The sequence below is a fragment of the Mustela putorius genome, unplaced genomic scaffold (assembly GCF_011764305.1).
Source record: "Mustela putorius furo isolate JIRA1106 unplaced genomic scaffold, ASM1176430v1.1 tig00003845_pilon_pilon_pilon, whole genome shotgun sequence".
Taxonomy (NCBI): domain Eukaryota; kingdom Metazoa; phylum Chordata; class Mammalia; order Carnivora; family Mustelidae; genus Mustela; species Mustela putorius.
In genome coordinates, this window is record NW_025421998.1 from 161803 (window position 1) to 179255 (window position 17453).

At 37.3% G+C, this 17453-nt stretch overlaps 1 protein-coding gene across 2 annotated transcripts in view; it reads right to left on the reverse strand.

Annotated features, from left to right (window-relative positions):
- Positions 1-17453, reverse strand: part of LOC101675761 (amphiphysin) — a 254072-nt gene that overhangs the window by 49290 nt on the left and 187329 nt on the right. The gene's annotated exons all lie outside the window — the stretch shown is intronic.

Sequence of the window (17453 nt, forward strand, 5' to 3'; positions counted from 1 at the left end):
GGGATCGAGCCCTGCATTGGGCTCAGCAGGGAGCCTGCTTCCACCTCTCTGCCTGCTTGTGATCTCTTTCTGTCTGAATCCAGCCAATGAAGAGAATGTCTGAGAGGTATATCCTGATGCCACCAATATCCAAGGATTCCCCTTTGCTAGTTCAGAAATCTCTGATCAAGAATTACAGATGATCAGATGGCTTGGATCCATTCTGTAGCCCACCGCCATAATATCCCCTATGAAGTCAATATGTAAAAAGGAAGGGACACCGTCTATTGTGACTACATCCACCTGCCTCATGCCCTTGGAGGGACCTGTCCCTTGATCTAATTATTGTATGATCATTCTTCATCCATAATGCTGTTGGTCTCCACTGTGTATATGAGGGAGGGAGGGTGAAAGGGAAGACATGGGGAAAGAACCATGTCTCCCAACAGTCGCTGGAAAATAACATTCATGGTTTAGAAAGAGGTAAAACAAATAAGACCTAGGATAAGAGTCCTGCTATGATAATAGCAAAACATTTACAATAGTGAACATTAATATTTGTTCACTTATCATGATATTAAAAAATACATGGGCTTTGAAGTTAGCCTAACCCTGGCTCAAGTTACATAGTAAGGGTAGAGCTGAAATAAAGTCTCCATAAACTACCAAGGTGAATAGAACTGGGTCAGTTTTCACAGAATCAAGTTACATGTGTTTAATATTTGATATAAGCTTCAATTTTGACCATCTTTTACCTAGTAATTGAAAGGTCACAATCATGAATAAAGCACATGTAAGAATAGGGATGTTCAGAGGCACCTGGTGGCTCAGTCAGTTAAATGTCTGCCTTTGGCTAAGGTCATGATCTCAAGTCCTGAGATGGAGTCCCACATCAGGCTCCCTGCTCAGTGGGGGGCCTGCTTCTCCTTCTCCCTTTCTCTCTCAAATAAATAAATAAAATCTTTAAAAAAAAAAAAGAATAAGGATGTTCAGAGAAAGATCTTATTTGTTTGTTTGTTTGTTTTCTTTGAGAGAGAGCAAGTACACACACATGAACACGTTGAGAGGCAGAAGGAGAAGGGAGAGAAGAAGACTACACACTGAGTGAGAAGCGCCATACGGGCCTCAGTCTCATGATGCTTCTATCATAATCTCAGCCTAAATTAAGCGTAATTAATATCAATCACAGACATAAAATTTAAAACTGTATGTAAAACTTTGAAATATAAAAGATAATACTTTTTTTAGTATCCATACTCACTGGAGTAGAAATTCTGTTTCGATATCATGCTACAGGTTTTGAGCTATCTATTTTGCAGCATAATTATTCTTAAAAACTTTTAAAATTTCACAAGGATAATGCTATTCTGATATCCCTGTTTCTTTAATAATTACAATCACAAAACTATCAACAGATTCCTTTGGCCCCTATTCAAATCTGCATCAGTTCTGTTTTTCACTAACATTTATATTGATGCAAATCATATTTTTTGTGAAATTCTGTTAACACCAATATTCATTCTGAATGTGCTAGACACTGTTCTGAGAACTTAATACATATAAATATTAACTCAGGTTAGGACACTTTGCTGCCGTCTAATGCTAACAACCCCAGAACACTGTTATTGCCTTCAAAGAATTACCTTCCTAGAGTGCTCAAATGTATTCATTTCACTTTCATCATCTAATCCTTAGAAAATTCTGCGGTAGCGGCATCATTTCTCCATCTGGGGATGAGGACAACGGGCTAAATGAGCTTAGCTACTGTCCTGGTTCCCTCGGCTGCAGTGCAGTTGAGGCAGGACTGAAACAGCTGGATGCCCTGGACTCCGATGCTATTCCAGACTGCTACTAGGACCTGGTTCCCCATCTCTCAAACAGGCAACCCTGAGAATCTGCAGAGGAACTCCTGACAGTCTGGAAATGCTTCATAAAATGTTAACCCCTCCAAATACGTCCATTAATCCTCCATGAGCATAATGGATCCCCCTTAGGAACTTCAGATGGGAATTTAGACATCAGGGATGAAAAGACTATACGGAGCTATGCTTAGACTTTGCGATGGATCTGGGTTTACACCCAGTTTTGCCACTTGCTAGCTGTGTCTCTCTGGGCAATTAGTTCAGTTTCTTTTCTTTCTTTTTTTTTTTTTTAATATTTTGTTTATTTATTTCAGAGAGAGAGAGAGCAAGTAGGGAGAGGGACAGAGAGAGAAGCAGGCTCCTGGTTAAGCAGGAAGCCTGATGCAGAACTCGATCCCAAGACTCCGGGATCATGAACTGAGCTGAAGGCAGACGCTTAATTGACTGAGCCACCCAGGTACCTCTAGTTCACCTTCTTTGAGCCTCCATTTCTTCATGCATAAAATGTGAGTGATACAACCTAGTAAGAATACCGTGAGTAGTAAAGACAATGAATCCATTGTATATACTATATAGGAGATATTCTAAATGGAAATGGAAGCTACATGGTTATTAATTATATTGGTAATTAAGTATATCTGTGTAAAACCACCGTCTTCAAATATCCAAAATACCAGTGTGACTGCCTTCAAAATGTGCTGTTGGCATCTTCAAACTCAAATTCTATTTGGTTTTGCACCCTGAATTGTTGAGTGTTACCCTTAAGGCATTCATATCAAAGAGTAGTTGGGTAGAACTACAAAAAGAACAAAAAAGGAGTTGCCTGGTGATGTAATATTCCCTTATAAAATGACAAATCTGTCATTACATGTTGAATCACAGTGACATGTAATTTCACTTAACATTATAAAAGAAAACTAATCTCTCATTCCTTCTACCTGTGTTGCCATCAGAATAGATCTGATATGGTCCCAACATTCTTAAGCTTTTGTAAGCGAGAGCTTAAGTACTGTTTTACCATTAAAAGTCTAGAAGAGGTGAGGGCACCTGGGTGACTCAGGCTGTTGGGAGTCTGCCTTTGTCTTGGGTCATGAACCCAGGATCCTAGGATCGAGCCCCATTCCGGCTCCTTGCACAGTGGGGCATCTGCTTCTTGCTCTCCCCCTGCCTCTTGCTCACCCTGCTTGTACTCTGTATCTCTTTGTGTCAAATAAATAAATAAAATATTAAAAAAAATTCTAGAAGAGGTGATCTAGAATGTGCTCTTAAGAAAGAAGACTAGATGTATAAACCAAAGGGGGAAAATATCCAATGGGAAAATCCTACCAATTATAATAATCTTCTATACTATATTTCATGAAGTGTCTTCCACTAGGAACATCTAAGCTTATGTCTGAAATACTGAACTTCTTCCAGTACAGGTATATCATTTGACCATAATCTTTATGCCTACTTGCCATGGCCTCCTTATCCCTTGCCTTGGGGATGACCATCTGTCATTCTTTGGCCAATGGTTGTTAGTAAGTGTCATGCAAGCAAAGGCTTGAAATAGGCTTGCATGGTTGACTTGCTTTTTTGTAATCCTGCCACTCACTATGAAAAGCAAAAGCTTTGGGGCAACCACTGGTGAAGGAAGGCGGGAGACACAGGGAGTGCACCTGGGCACAACATGACTACCTTTCTCAAAACCCATGTTAAAGAGAAATTCTTAAAATTGGCCAGAGGAGGGGCACCTGGGTGGCTAAGTGGGTTAAAGACTCTGCCTTCTGCTCAGGTCATGATCTCAGGGTCCTGGGATCAAGCCCCACATCGGGCTCTCTGCTCAGCAGGGAGCCTGCTTCCCTTCCTCTCTCCCTGCCTGCCTCTCTGCCTATTTGTGATCTCTGTCTGTCAAATAAATAAATAAACCTTTAAAAAAAACAAAACAATTGGCCAGAGGAAAAGAATGTATTACTTCACAGAGGAAAAGACTGAGATTAATAGCAGATTTATCACCAGGAATAATGCAAACAAAAAGATGGTGAGGCACTATCCTTAAAGTACTGAGAGAAAGAAACTTAGAATTCTGTGCCCCTTGCAAATATTTTTGAAAACAACAATGAGATGACTATTTTTTCATACACAGACAAAAAAAAAAGAATTCACTGCCATCAGATCCATACTACAACTAATGTGAAGGACATTATTCAGCCACAATAAGTGATACCAGATGGAAATATGGATCTATACAAGGAAATGACAAGCGCCAAAGGAATGAGTAATAGTAACTATGTAGGTAAGAATATATGACTTTAGTTATTATTTAAATTTCCTTAAAAGATAATTGACTGCTTAAACAAAGATAACAAAGTAACATGGCAACACCCATGAAACCAGTCAGATATGTAAATTACACATATTTGGATCTCTATGGGGGCAGAGGATCATCAGTCAAGGGGGTGCACCTTGCCCTGATAGTAGTTGATATTTTCAGCTGTACATCCTCTCAACCACAACTCAACAGAATGATGAGGAAGAGGAACCCCCAACAAAGAACCAGAGACAATGGCCTCTCCAGTAGATCTAGTGGATATGGATGCACGCAATATGTCAGAGATAGACTTCAGAGTAGACCGCAGTCAGGCTGGAGACACTATTAATGGCAACATAGATGAAGGGAAGAAGTGAGAGCATATCTGACAGAAATTAAAAATGCTATCAATGAGATACAATCTAATCTAGATACTCTAACAGGTAGGATAAATGAAGCAGAAGAACGTATTAGCAATCTAGAAGATAAATAGAAAAGAAGGAGCAGGAGGAGGCCTGAAACAAACAGCTTAAAAACCATGAAAACAGAATTAGAGAAATAAATGAACACCATGAAACATTACAATGTCAGAATTACTGGGATCCCTGAGTGGGGGTGAAGGGAGAGAGAAAGGACTAGAAGATAGCTCTTGGAAGCTAAAGACCATCCTGCTCAAGAATGTTTTGGTAAACCAGAAAATAAAAGAAGAACATAATCAATTCATGGAAACCAATGAAAACAAAGAAACAAAGACACATCATTGCAAAACCTATGGGATATGGCAAATACGGTCCTAAGGGGGAAATACATAGCCAAACACGACTCACTAAAAAAAAAAAAAAAAGAAAGAAAGAAAGAAAGAAAGAAAAAGAAGAAAAAAACCTGAATATACAAACTCTCTTCACATATTTAAAGAGCTGGAGAATCAAAAATAAATTATGAACAAGAAGGGAACAAGAAGGGAAATAATTAAGATTAGAGCAGAAATCAATGAATTAGAAACCAGAGATACAGTAGAACACATCAACAAAACTAGAAGCTGGTTCTTTGAAAGAATCAATAAGATCAATAAACCACTGGCCAGAGTAATCCAAAAGAAAAGAGAAGGGACCAAAATTAATAAAATTATGAATGAAAGGGGTGAGATCATGACTAACATCAAGGAAATAGAAACAATCATCAGAAATTATTATCAACAGCTATATGCTAGTAAAATAAGCAATCTAGATAAAATGGATACATTCCTGGTAACCCATAAACTTCCAAGACTGAAACAGAAAGAAAATGACCAATAACTAGTAATGAGATTAGAGCAGTGATCAAAAACCTCCCAAAAAACAAGAGTCCAGGGCCTGATGGATTCCCTGGGGAATTCTACCAGACATTCAAAAAAGAAATAATTTGAGTTCTCCTAAAGCTGTTTCAAAAAAATAGAAACAGAAGGAAAACCTCCAGACTCTTTTCATAACGCCAGCATTACCTTGATCTCAAACCAGTCAAGGACCCCAACAAAAAGGAGAATTTCAGAACAACATCCCTGATGAATATAATGCCAAAATTCTCAACAAGATCTTAGCTAATAGGATCCAACAGTACCTGAAAAGGATTATCCACCATGACCAGGTTGGATTTATCCCTGGAATACAAGTGTGGCTCAACATTCACAAACCAGTCAATGTGATAGGACACATAAATAAGAGAAGAGAGAAGAACCACATTAACCTCTCAACTGATGCAGAAAAAGCATTTGACAAAAACAGCATCTATTCCTGATTAAAACTCTTCAAGAATATAGGGATAGATGGCTTTGATGATATTGAGGTATGTGCCCTCTATCCCTACACTTTGAAGAGTTTTGATCAGGAAGGGATGTTGTACTTTGTCAAATGCTTTTTCAGCATCTATTGAGAGTATCATATGGTTCATGTTCTTTCTTTTATTGATGTGTTGTATCACATTGACTGCAATATCATCAAAGCCATCTATGAAAAACCCACCACAAATATCATTCTCAATGGAGAAAAACTGAAAGCTTTTCCGCTAAGGTCAGGAAAACGGCAGGGATGTCCATTATCACCACTGCTATTCAACATCGTACTAGAGGTCCTAGCCTCAGCAATCAGACAACAAAAGGAAATTAAAGGCATCCAAATCGGCAAAGAAGAAGTCAAATTATCACTCTTCGCAGATGATATGATACTATATGTGGAAAACCCAAAAGACTCCACTCCAAAACTGCTAGAACTTATACAGGAATTCAGTAAAGTGTCAGGATATATAATCAATGCACAGAAATCAGTTGCATTTCTCTACACCAACAACAAGACAGAAGAAAGAGATATTAAGGAGTCAATCCCATTTACAATTGCAACCAAAACCATAAGATACCTAGGAATAAACCTAACCAAAGAGACACAGAATCTATACTCAGAAAACTATAAAGTACTCATGAAAGAAATTGAGGAAGACACAAAGAAATGGAAAAATGTTCCATGCTCCTGGATTGGAAGAATAAATATTGTGAAAATGTCTATGCTACCTAAAGCAATCTACACATTTAATGCAATTCCTATCAAAGTACCATCCATCTTTTTCAAAGGAATGGAACAAATAATGCTAAAATTTATATGGAACCAGAAAAGACCTCGAATAGCCAAAGGGATATTGAAAAAGAAAGCCAACGTTGGTGGCATCACAATTCCGGACTTCAAGCTCTATTACAAAGCTGTCATCATCAAGACAGCATGGTACTGGCACAAAAACAGACACATAGATCAATGGAACAGAATAGAGAGCCCAGAAATAGACCCTCAAATCTATGGTCAACTAATCTTCGACAAAGCAGGAAAGAATGTCCAGTGGAATAAAGACAGCCTCTTCAATAAATGGTGCTGGGAAAATTGGACAGCCACATGCAGAAAAATGAAATTGGACCATTTCCTTACACCACACACAAAAATAGACTCAAAATGGATGAAGGACCTCAATGTACGAAAGGAATCCATCAAAATCCTTGAGGAGAACACAGGCAGCAACCTCTTCGACCTCTGCCGCAGCAACATCTTCCTAGGAACATCGCCAAAGGCAAGGGAAGCAAGGGAAAAAATGAACTACTGGGATTTCATCAAGATCAAAAGCTTTTGCACAGCAAAGGAAACAGTTCACAAAATCAAAAGACAACTGACAGAATGGGAGAAGATATTTGCAAACGACATATCAGATAAAGGACTAGTGTCCAGAATCTATAAAGAACTTAGCAAACTCAACACCCAAAGAACAAATAATCCAATCAAGAAATGGGCAGAGGACATGAACAGACATTTCTGCAAAGAAGACATCCAGATGGCCAACAGACACATGAAAAAGTGCTCCATATCACTCGGCATCAGGGAAATACAAATCAAAACCACAATGAGATATCACCTCACACCAGTCAGAATGGCTAAAATCAACAAGTCAGGAAATGACAGATGCTGGCGAGGATGCGGAGAAAGGGGAACCCTCCTACACTGTTGGTGGGAATGCAAGCTGGTGCAGCCACTCTGGAAAACAGCATGGAGGTTCCTCAAAATGTTGAAAATAGAACTGCCCTATGACCCAGCAATTGCACTATTGGGTATTTACCCTAAAGATACAAATGTAGTGATCCAAAGGGGCACATGCACCCGAATGTTTATAGCAGCAATGTCCACAATAGCCAAACTATAGAAAGAACCTAGATGTCCATCAACAGATGAATGGATCAAGAAGATGTGGTATATATACACAATGGAATACTATGCAGCCATCAAAAGAAATGAAATCTTGCCATTTGCAACAACATGGATGGAACTAGAGCGTATCGTGCTTAGCGAAATAAGTCAAGCAGAGAAAGACAACTATCATATGATCTCCCTGATATGAGGAAGTGGTGATGCAACATGGAGGCTTAAGTGGGTAGAAGAAGAATAAATGAAACAAGATGGGACTGGGAGGGAGACAAACCATAAGTGACTCTTAACCTCACAAAACAAACTGAGGGTTGCTGGGGGGAGGGGGTTTGGGAGAAGGGGGTGGGATTATGGACATTGGGGAGGGTATGTGATTTGGTGAGTGCTGTGAAGTGTGTAAACCTGGTGATTCACAGACCTGTACCCCTGGGGATAAAAATATATGTTTATAAAAAATAAAAAATTAAAATAAAAAAAAAAGGTATAAAAAAAAAGAATATAGGGATAGAGGGAATATTCTTCAATTCCATGAATTCCATCTATGAAAACCCCACACCAAATAACATTCTCCATGGGGAAAACCAAGAGCTTTCTCATTGAGATCAGGAACACAACAAGAATGCCCACTCTTGCCACTATTGTTCAACATAGTACTAGAAGTCCTAGCAACAGCAATCAGACAACAAAAAGAAATAAAAAGTATTCAAGTTGGCAAAGAGGTCAAACTCTCTTCGCAGATGATGTCATATTATATGTGGAAAACCCAAAAGTCTCCATTCCCAAATTATTAGAACTCATCCAGCAATTCAAATAATTTGGCAGGATACAAAGTCAATGCACAGAAATCAGTTGCTTTCTTATACACTAACAATGAAATTGTAGAAAGAGACATTGGAGAATCTATTCCATTTACATTAGCATGAAGAATCATAGGATACCTTGGAATAAACCTAACCAAAGAGGTAAAGGATCTATACTCTAAGAGCTACAAAACGCTCATGAAAGAAATTGAAGAAGAAACAAAAAGATGAAAAAACATCCCACGTTCATGGATCAGAAGAATAAACATTGTTAAAATGTCTGTGCTGCCTAGAGCAATCTATAATTTCAATGCCATCCCATCAAAATACAAAGGGCATTTTTCAAAGTGCCAGAACAAACAATTCTAAATTTTATAGGGGCATAAAAGACCCCAAATCACCAAGGAAATGTTGAAAAAGAAAACAAAGCTGGGGACCACCAAAACATCATGGTACTGGCACAAAAACAGATACATAGACTAATGCAACAAAATATAGAGCCCAGATATGAATTCTCAACTCTGCGGTCAACTAATCTTTGACAAAGCAGGAAAAAATATCCGGTGGAAAAAAGTCTCTTCAGGGGCGCCTGGGTGGTTCAGTGGGTTAAAGCCTCTGCCTTCGGCTCAGGTCATGATCCCAGGGTCCTGGGATCGAGCCCCGCATCGGGCTGTCGGCTCCGCGGAGAGCCTGCTTCCTCCTCTCTCTCTCTCTGCCTGCCTCTCTGCCTACTTGTGATCTCTGTCTGTCAAATAAATAAATAAAATCTTTAAAAAAAAAAAAAAAGAAAAAAGTCTCTTCAGTAATGGTGTTGGGAATATTGGACAGCTATATACAGAAGAATGAAACTCCACCATTCTCTTACACCATTCACAAAGATAAAGTCTCAATGGATGAAAGACATTAATGTGAGTTAGGAAACCATCAAAATCCTAGAGAACATAGGCAATAACCTCTTTGACATCAGCCACAGCAACTTCTTTCAAGACACATCTCCAAAGGCAAAGGAAACGAAAGTGAAAATGAACTTTTGGGACTTCATCAAGATAAAAAGCTTCAGCACAGCAAAGGAAAATAAAAAAAAAAAACAAAGAGGAAACCCATAGAATGGGAGGAGATATTTGCGAATGAGACTATAGTCAAAGAGCTGATACTCAAGATCTATAAAGAACTTCTTAAACTCAATACCCAAAAAACAGATAATTATGTCAGAAAATGGGCCAAAGACCTGAGCAGACATACCAGTAGACATTCTAAAGAAGACATACAAATGGCTAACAGACACATGAAAAAAATGTTCATCATCATTAGCCATCAGGGAAAGTCAAATCAAAACCACATTGAGATACTACCTTACAACAGCTAGAATGGCCAGAATCAACAGGACAGGAAACAACAAGTGTTGGAGAGGATGTGGAGAATGGGGAACCCTCTTACACTGTTGGTGGGAATGCAAACTGGTACAGCCACTTTGGAAAGCAGTGCAGAGGTTCCTCAAAAAATGAAAAACAGAAATACCCTATGACCCTGCAATTACACAAAAGGGTATTGACCCCAGAGATACAGATGTAGTGAAAAGAAGGGCCATCTGTACCCCAATGTTCATTGCAGCAATGTCCACAATAGCCAAACTGTGGAAAGAGCCAAGATGCCCTTCAACAGATGAATGGATAAAGAAGATGTGGTCCATACACACAATCTTATATTACTCAGCTATCAGAAAGGATAAATACCTAACATCTGCATCGACATGGATGGGACTTGAGGAGATTATGTTAAGTGGAATAAGTCAAACAAAGTCGATTATCATATAGTTGCACTTATTTATGAAACATAAAGAATAACATGTAGGGCATTAGAAGTAGGAACAAATAAATGAAGGGAGAGAAATCAGAGTGGGAGATGAACCATGAAAGACTATGGCCTCCAAGAAACAAAACTGAGGCTTTTAAATGGAAGGGGGTGGGGGATGGGTGAGCCTGTGATGGGTATTAAGGAGAGCACAGATTGCATGGAGCACTGGGTGTTATACACAAACAATAAATCATGAAATACTACATCAAAAACAAATGATGTACTGTATGGTGACTAGCATAAAGTAATTTAAAAATAAGAAAGATTAAGTTATTTTTACATTAAAAAGTAAAATCCAGGGGGAAAAAAGTAAAATCTATAACAAAAATAGTAGAAAAATCAGAAATGAGGAAATGTACATATATTACTGTGAATTTTCTTATATTACACCTGAAATACTATACCTGAAATGGTGTACATTTCAGGTATAGTAGTACTATATATAGTACTATATATAGTAGTACTATATATATATAGTACACTATTTGTGTACTACTATTTGAAGGTAGACTGTAATAAATTAAAACATGTACTTCAAGCTGTAAAGCAACTACTAAAATAAGAAAGCAAGTTATAGCTAATAAAATAAAAGAGTAATAAAAAAATCAATTAATTTAAAAGAGAGCAGTGAAAGCAGGAAGGGGGCTAAAATAGATGGCATGATAGAAAACAAATATTGAAGTGCTAGGTTTAATCTTCACCATGTGAATAACTACCTTGAATGAAACTGGTCTAATAATATAATGAAAAGCAGAGGTTATTAGATTGGACTAAGAAAGCAAGACTCAATAGATAATTGCCTCTAAGAACTGATTTCAAATATAGAGACACAAATAGGTTAAAAGTAAGAGGATGAAGAAAGATATAATATACCAGTCTAACCAAAAGACAGCTCAAATAGTTATACTAATGTCAAGAAAAGTAGATTTCAAATCAGAGAACATTATTAGGGATAAAGAAGTTCATTTCCTAATACAAAATAATACAAAAAGACATTAATTCTTAATATTTATGCATTCAATCATAGAGTATGAAGATACATGAGGAACCAAGAAAACAGCAAAAGGGAATTTCCAAAATGCACAATATGGGGCACCTGAGTGGCACGGTGGGTTAAAGCCTCTGCCTTTGGCTCAGGTCATGATCCCAGGGTTCTGGGATCGAGCCCCACATTGCTCGGCAGGGAGCCTGCTTCCCTCTCTCTCTGCCTACTTGTGATGTCTGTCAAATAAATAAATAAAATCTTTTAAAAAAGAATGCACAATATTGTAGGGGAGATTTCACTAGACCTTCAATGTTATAGAAGATACAGAAAACACCAAGACCCAGTTTGACCTCATTTACAAAACATTCCATTATAATAGCAGAATACATATTCTTCTCAAGTGCATGCAGAACATGGAACATAATAGACACTATTCTGGAACAATGAACAGGTCTCAATGAATTTAAAAACATTCAAGTCACACAAAGTATGCTCTCTGACAACAGTGGAATTAAGTTTGCAATCAGTGAGAGAATTATCTCTGGAATTGGCAAAATTACAAAAATAACCTGATAAAAGAAACCAAAAGAAGAAATCAAAGTGGAAATTAGAAATTATCTTGAATTGAATTAAGAATGAAGAAAACACACCAAAATTTGTGAGATGCTGCTAAAACAGTATTTAGGGGAAATTTATAGCACTAAATCCCTATATAAGAAAAGAAGGAAGGTCTCAAATCAGTAACTTCAGCTTCTACCTTGCAAACTAGCGGGGGAAATACACACAGCAAATAAAATTCTAAATAGAAATGGGGACAATTATGCAAATCAGAGTGGAAATGAATAAAATAGAAAGTGAGAGTGAGAGAGAGAATATCAATAAAACCAAAAGGAAGTTTCCCTGAGAGGACTGATAAAATTGATAAACCTCTAGCCAGATTGATCAAGGTGGGGGGGGAGGAGAGGACACAAATTAGCTATATCAGGAATGAAAGAGGGAACATCACCACACATATTAAAAAAGAAAAATAAGGAAGTATTTATTATAAATCACTTCATTCTAATACATTTAACAATTTAGATGAGAGAGGCAAATTTCTTGAGAAATACAAACTTACACATATAGAGAAGCCATATCACTATGTTGTACATCTGAAACTTATGTAACATTGTGTGCCAACTATACTCAAATAAAAAAAAAATTTTTAAGAGAGAAACAAAACAAAACAAAAACTCCTCAGGCATAGATGGCTCCTCTGGTGAATTCTACCAAAGAATTAGGGAAGGGAAAAAAATACCAATTCTACACAACTGGAGAGGAGCGAATATTTCCCAAATCTTTTTGGGATGCCTGGGTGGCTCAGTTGGTTAAGCAGCTGCCTTCAGCTCAGGTCATGATCCCAGCGTCCTGGGATCGAGTCCCACATCGGGCTCCTTGCTCAGCAGGCAGCCTGCTTCTCCCTCTGCCTCTGCCTGCCATTCTGTCTGCCTGTGCTCGCTCTCTCCCCCTCTCTCTCTCTGATAAATAAATAAAATCTTAAAAAAAATATGTATATACACAGTGGAATATTCAGCCTTAAAAGAGTAAGTCCTGCCATTTGTGACATGGATAAGTTTGGAGGACATTATGAAACCAGTGTATCATCACTGGTGTCTGTGAAAAACTTTTGCTGTTGTATTTATTTCTTTGATTGAGTTTTGAGAATCTCTATATATTCTGGATGCAAGTCTTTTACCAGATATATGATTTACAAATATTTATTCCCAGTAGGTGACTTACCTTGTCATTCAAATTGTCTTGTCATTTTCAAATACTTTTTCTACATCTATCAGGATTTTGAAGAGAGTTTTTGAAGAGTAGAATGTTTTTATTTTGGTGGAGTCCATGTATTTCTTTTTCCAGAATTAGACATTTCATGTCTCGTCTAAAAAAATCTTGTCTAACCAGGGACACAAAGATTGTCTCCTGTGTTCTCTTCTAGAAGTTTTATGGCATAAGGTGTTACATTAGGGTCTTTGACCGATTTTTGAGTTAATTTTTTAATGTGGTTTAAAGTATGGGCTGAAGTTTATTTCTTCACTAATGATGTGTGATTGTTGGAAAGTCTGTCCTTATTCTACTAAATTGCCTTTATATTTTCGTGGAATATTAGTTATCCATATGTGTGTGGTTCTGTTTCTAAACTTTATGGTTTTTCCAATGACCCATTTGCCTATCTTTTATGTCAGTACCATATTATCTTGATTACTGCCACTTTCTGTAAAGCTGTCTTGAAATTAGATAAGATTAGTTCTTCAACTTTGTTATTCTTTTTCAGAGTTGTTTTGGCTATTCTAGATCCTTTGAATTTCCATATGAATTTTAGAATCAATATGTAAGTTTCTACAAAAACACCTTCTGGGATAATTTATTAGATTCCTAAGACTGTTTTAACAAAGAACCATGAACTGGGTGGCCTATACCAACAGACATTTATTGTCTCACAGTTCTGGAGGCTAGACATCCGCAGTCAAGGTCATGATCAAGTCTGATATTAGCATGACCATGCTTCTTCTGAAGGTCTGGGTGGATCTTTTCTTGCCTCTCTCTCCTAATGGTTGCTGGCACTCTTTGGTGTTCCATGGCACCTAGAACATTATTCCAGTCTCTGCCTCGGTCATCACACTGCATTTTCCCTGTGTGTCTGTGTGCTCTGTGCTCTGTATCTTCACATGGCATTCTCCTTGTGTCTGTGTGTCCTAATTTCTCTGTTCTCATAAGCTCACTGGTCATTGCATTAAGGCCCATCCTAATTCAGTATGACTGTGTCTTAATTTCATTGCATCTGCAAAGGTTCTTTTGTCAAATAACATCACATTCACAGGTTCCTTATGATCATGAATTTTGGGGGCATGGGGCACAGTATTCAACCCAGTACAGATATTGGTTGGTCTTTCGTTGAATCTGAAGATCAGTTTTGGGAGCATTGACATCTTAATTATACTGTATTACGTGTATACAGTATAGCTCTCCCTTTACTAAGGGCTTCTCTGATTTATCTTTGCTGTGCTTTATAGTATTCTGTATACAGGTACTTCTCATCTGGGTATATCTCTAAGTATTTCATATTTTTAGTGCTATTGTAAGTCATAGTTTTAAAATTTCAGTTTCTGATTGTTCATACCATTACATATAAATACAACTGATTTTTGTGTATTAATGCTATATCCTGCAACCTTGTTTAACCTCTATATTAGTTCCTGTGTAGCTTTTTAAATAGATTTTCATGGATTTTCTTGTATAAGTGATCATATCTTCTGTGAATAAAGATGGTTTTACTTTTTCTTTTTATTCTGGATGCCTTTTATTTCTTTTTTCTGCTTATTTTATTTTTACTGTCTAGCGCTGCCAGTGTATTACTGAATAGAAATGGTGAGGCGGCCATCCTTGTCTTGATATTAGGGGAAAAGCATCCAGTCTTTCATTATTAAACATGGTGGTAGCTGTAGGTTTTCATAGATACTCTTATCAGGTTGAGGAATTTGCCTTTTTTCCCTACTTTGTTGAGAGTTTGAACAGGAATGAATGTGGATTTTTTCAAATACTTTTTCTGCATCTATCAAGATGATCATGTGAGGTTTTTTTTGTTGTGGTTAATATGATGAATTACATTCATTAGTTTTCATGTGTTATGTTAATCATGCATTCCTGAGATAAACACCAGTTATCATGATACAATTCATTTTTATATATATTTTCATTCAGTTTGTTAAATCTTTCTCTAGCACTTTTACATTTGTGTTGATGAAGAACATCAGTCCATAGGGTGTTTTTTTTTTAATGTCATTTTCTGATTTTAGTACCAGAGCACTTCTCTCCTAATAGAATGAACCGCCTAACCAACTGAGCCACTCATTCATCCACTGACAGACACTTAGGTTATTTCCATGTATTGTCCCTCATGAATAATGCTGCAGTGACCATTTGTGATTTCATTTCCTTGAAATAAGTACCCAGAAGTGGAATTGTTGGATCATCAAGTAGTTCTATTTTTAATTTTTTGAGGAAACCCCATACTGTTTTCCATAGTAGTTCTATCAATTTCCATTCCCATCAACAGTGTATCAAAAGAAATTGTAACCAACACTTGCAATTTCTTGTCTTTCTGATGATAGCCCTTCTAACAGGTGTGATGTGAGAGTTCACTGTGATTCTGATTTACGTCCCTCAATGGTTAGTGGTGCTGAGCACTTTTTCCTTTGCCTGTTAGCAACCTGTATGGCTTCTCTGGAGAACTGTCTAGGTGGGTCCCTTATCCGTTTTTAAATCCAAATATTTTATTTTTATTTTTATTTTTTTGCTATTGCATTGTGTGAGTTCCTTATATATTTCAGATAGATGTTTGCAAATATTTTCTCCCATTCCTTAGGTTGCCTTTATACTCTTGATTGTTTCCTTGGTTGTGCAGAAGTTTTTATGCTAAGTAAATTAAGCCAGACACAAAAAACAAATGATCTCACTTATATGTGAAATCTAAAATAGTAAAAATCACGGCAGTAGAGAGTAGAATCGTGGTTGCCAGGGCTTAAGGGGAGGGGAAATAGGGAGATGTTGGTTAAGGGGTATAAAGTTTCAGTTAACCAAGTCCTAGAGATCTATTAATATTCAGCATGGTGACTGTAAGTAAAAATAGTGTATTACAGATTTGAAATTTGCCAAAATATAGATACTGAGTTTTCTCACATCAAAAACAATAATTTTTTAAAAAGGTATCGATTTGAAGAGATGGATATGTTAATTAGCTGGGTTGGGAGGATTATTTCACAATGTGTACATATATCAAAAAATAAAGTTGTATACCTTAAACATATACAATTTTTATTTGTCAACTATACCTCAGTTGAGCTGGGAAATAAAGAAGGTAAGCAGATGTCAAATGAGTACATGAAAAGATGCCTAACATCATTAACCATTAGGGAAATCTAAACTAAATTGCAATGAAATAACACTATACACTTACCAGAACAGCTAAAATTTTAAAAAACTAGCCATACCAAGTGTTGGCAAGGATGTGGAGAATCTGAAATGCTTATGCAATGTGGATGGAAACTCAAATAGTATAATCACTTAGAAGTTTGGCAGTTGAAAAGTTAAACTTATTCCTCCAGTATGACCTGGTACCCAAAGAAATAAAAACATGTATACACACAAACATTTGGATACAGATGTTCACAGTACCTTTATATATAACAGCCAAAATCTGGAAACAACCCAAATATCTGTCAATAGATGAAAAATCCCTCAAACCCTGATGTGTCCATAGAATGAGATACTACTCAGCAAAGAGAAGAAATGAACTGCTGATACATGCTACAAAATGGATGAACCTCATGATAAAGATGCGGAGGAAAAGAAGCCAGACCCAAAAGGGTACATTCTGTACGATTCCATCTACACAAAATTCTAGGAAATGCAAATGAACATACGGGTACAGAAAGATGAGTGTCTGCCTAGAGAGTGCAATATGTGGAGAGGAACGGTGGCGATTACAGACACAAAGGAGCTTTAGGGGTCATTATCTTGATCCTGGTGATGGTCTCATGGGTGTACACGTATTTCAAAATTATCAAAATGTATACTTTAGGGGCACCTGTGTGGCTCAGCCGGTTAAGCATGACTCGATTTGGGCTCAGGTCATGATCTCAGGGTCTGAGATCAAGCCCTGCATCCAGCTCTAGGCTGGATGCGGCGACTGCTTAAGAGTCTCTTTCTCCTCTCCCTCTGCCTTTGTGATGAAAAGTACATTTTAAGAGTGGGTTTTGCTGGAAAATATCACTACACGTTTAAACTTTTTGCTTCTCTGTAATTGACTATTTTTTTGTGTTTACAAGGCATCCTTTATGGCATTATTCTTTTTATTTTTAAGATTTTATTTATTTATTTGATAGAGATCGCAAGTGGGCAGAGAGAGAGAGGGAAGCAGGCTCCCTGCTG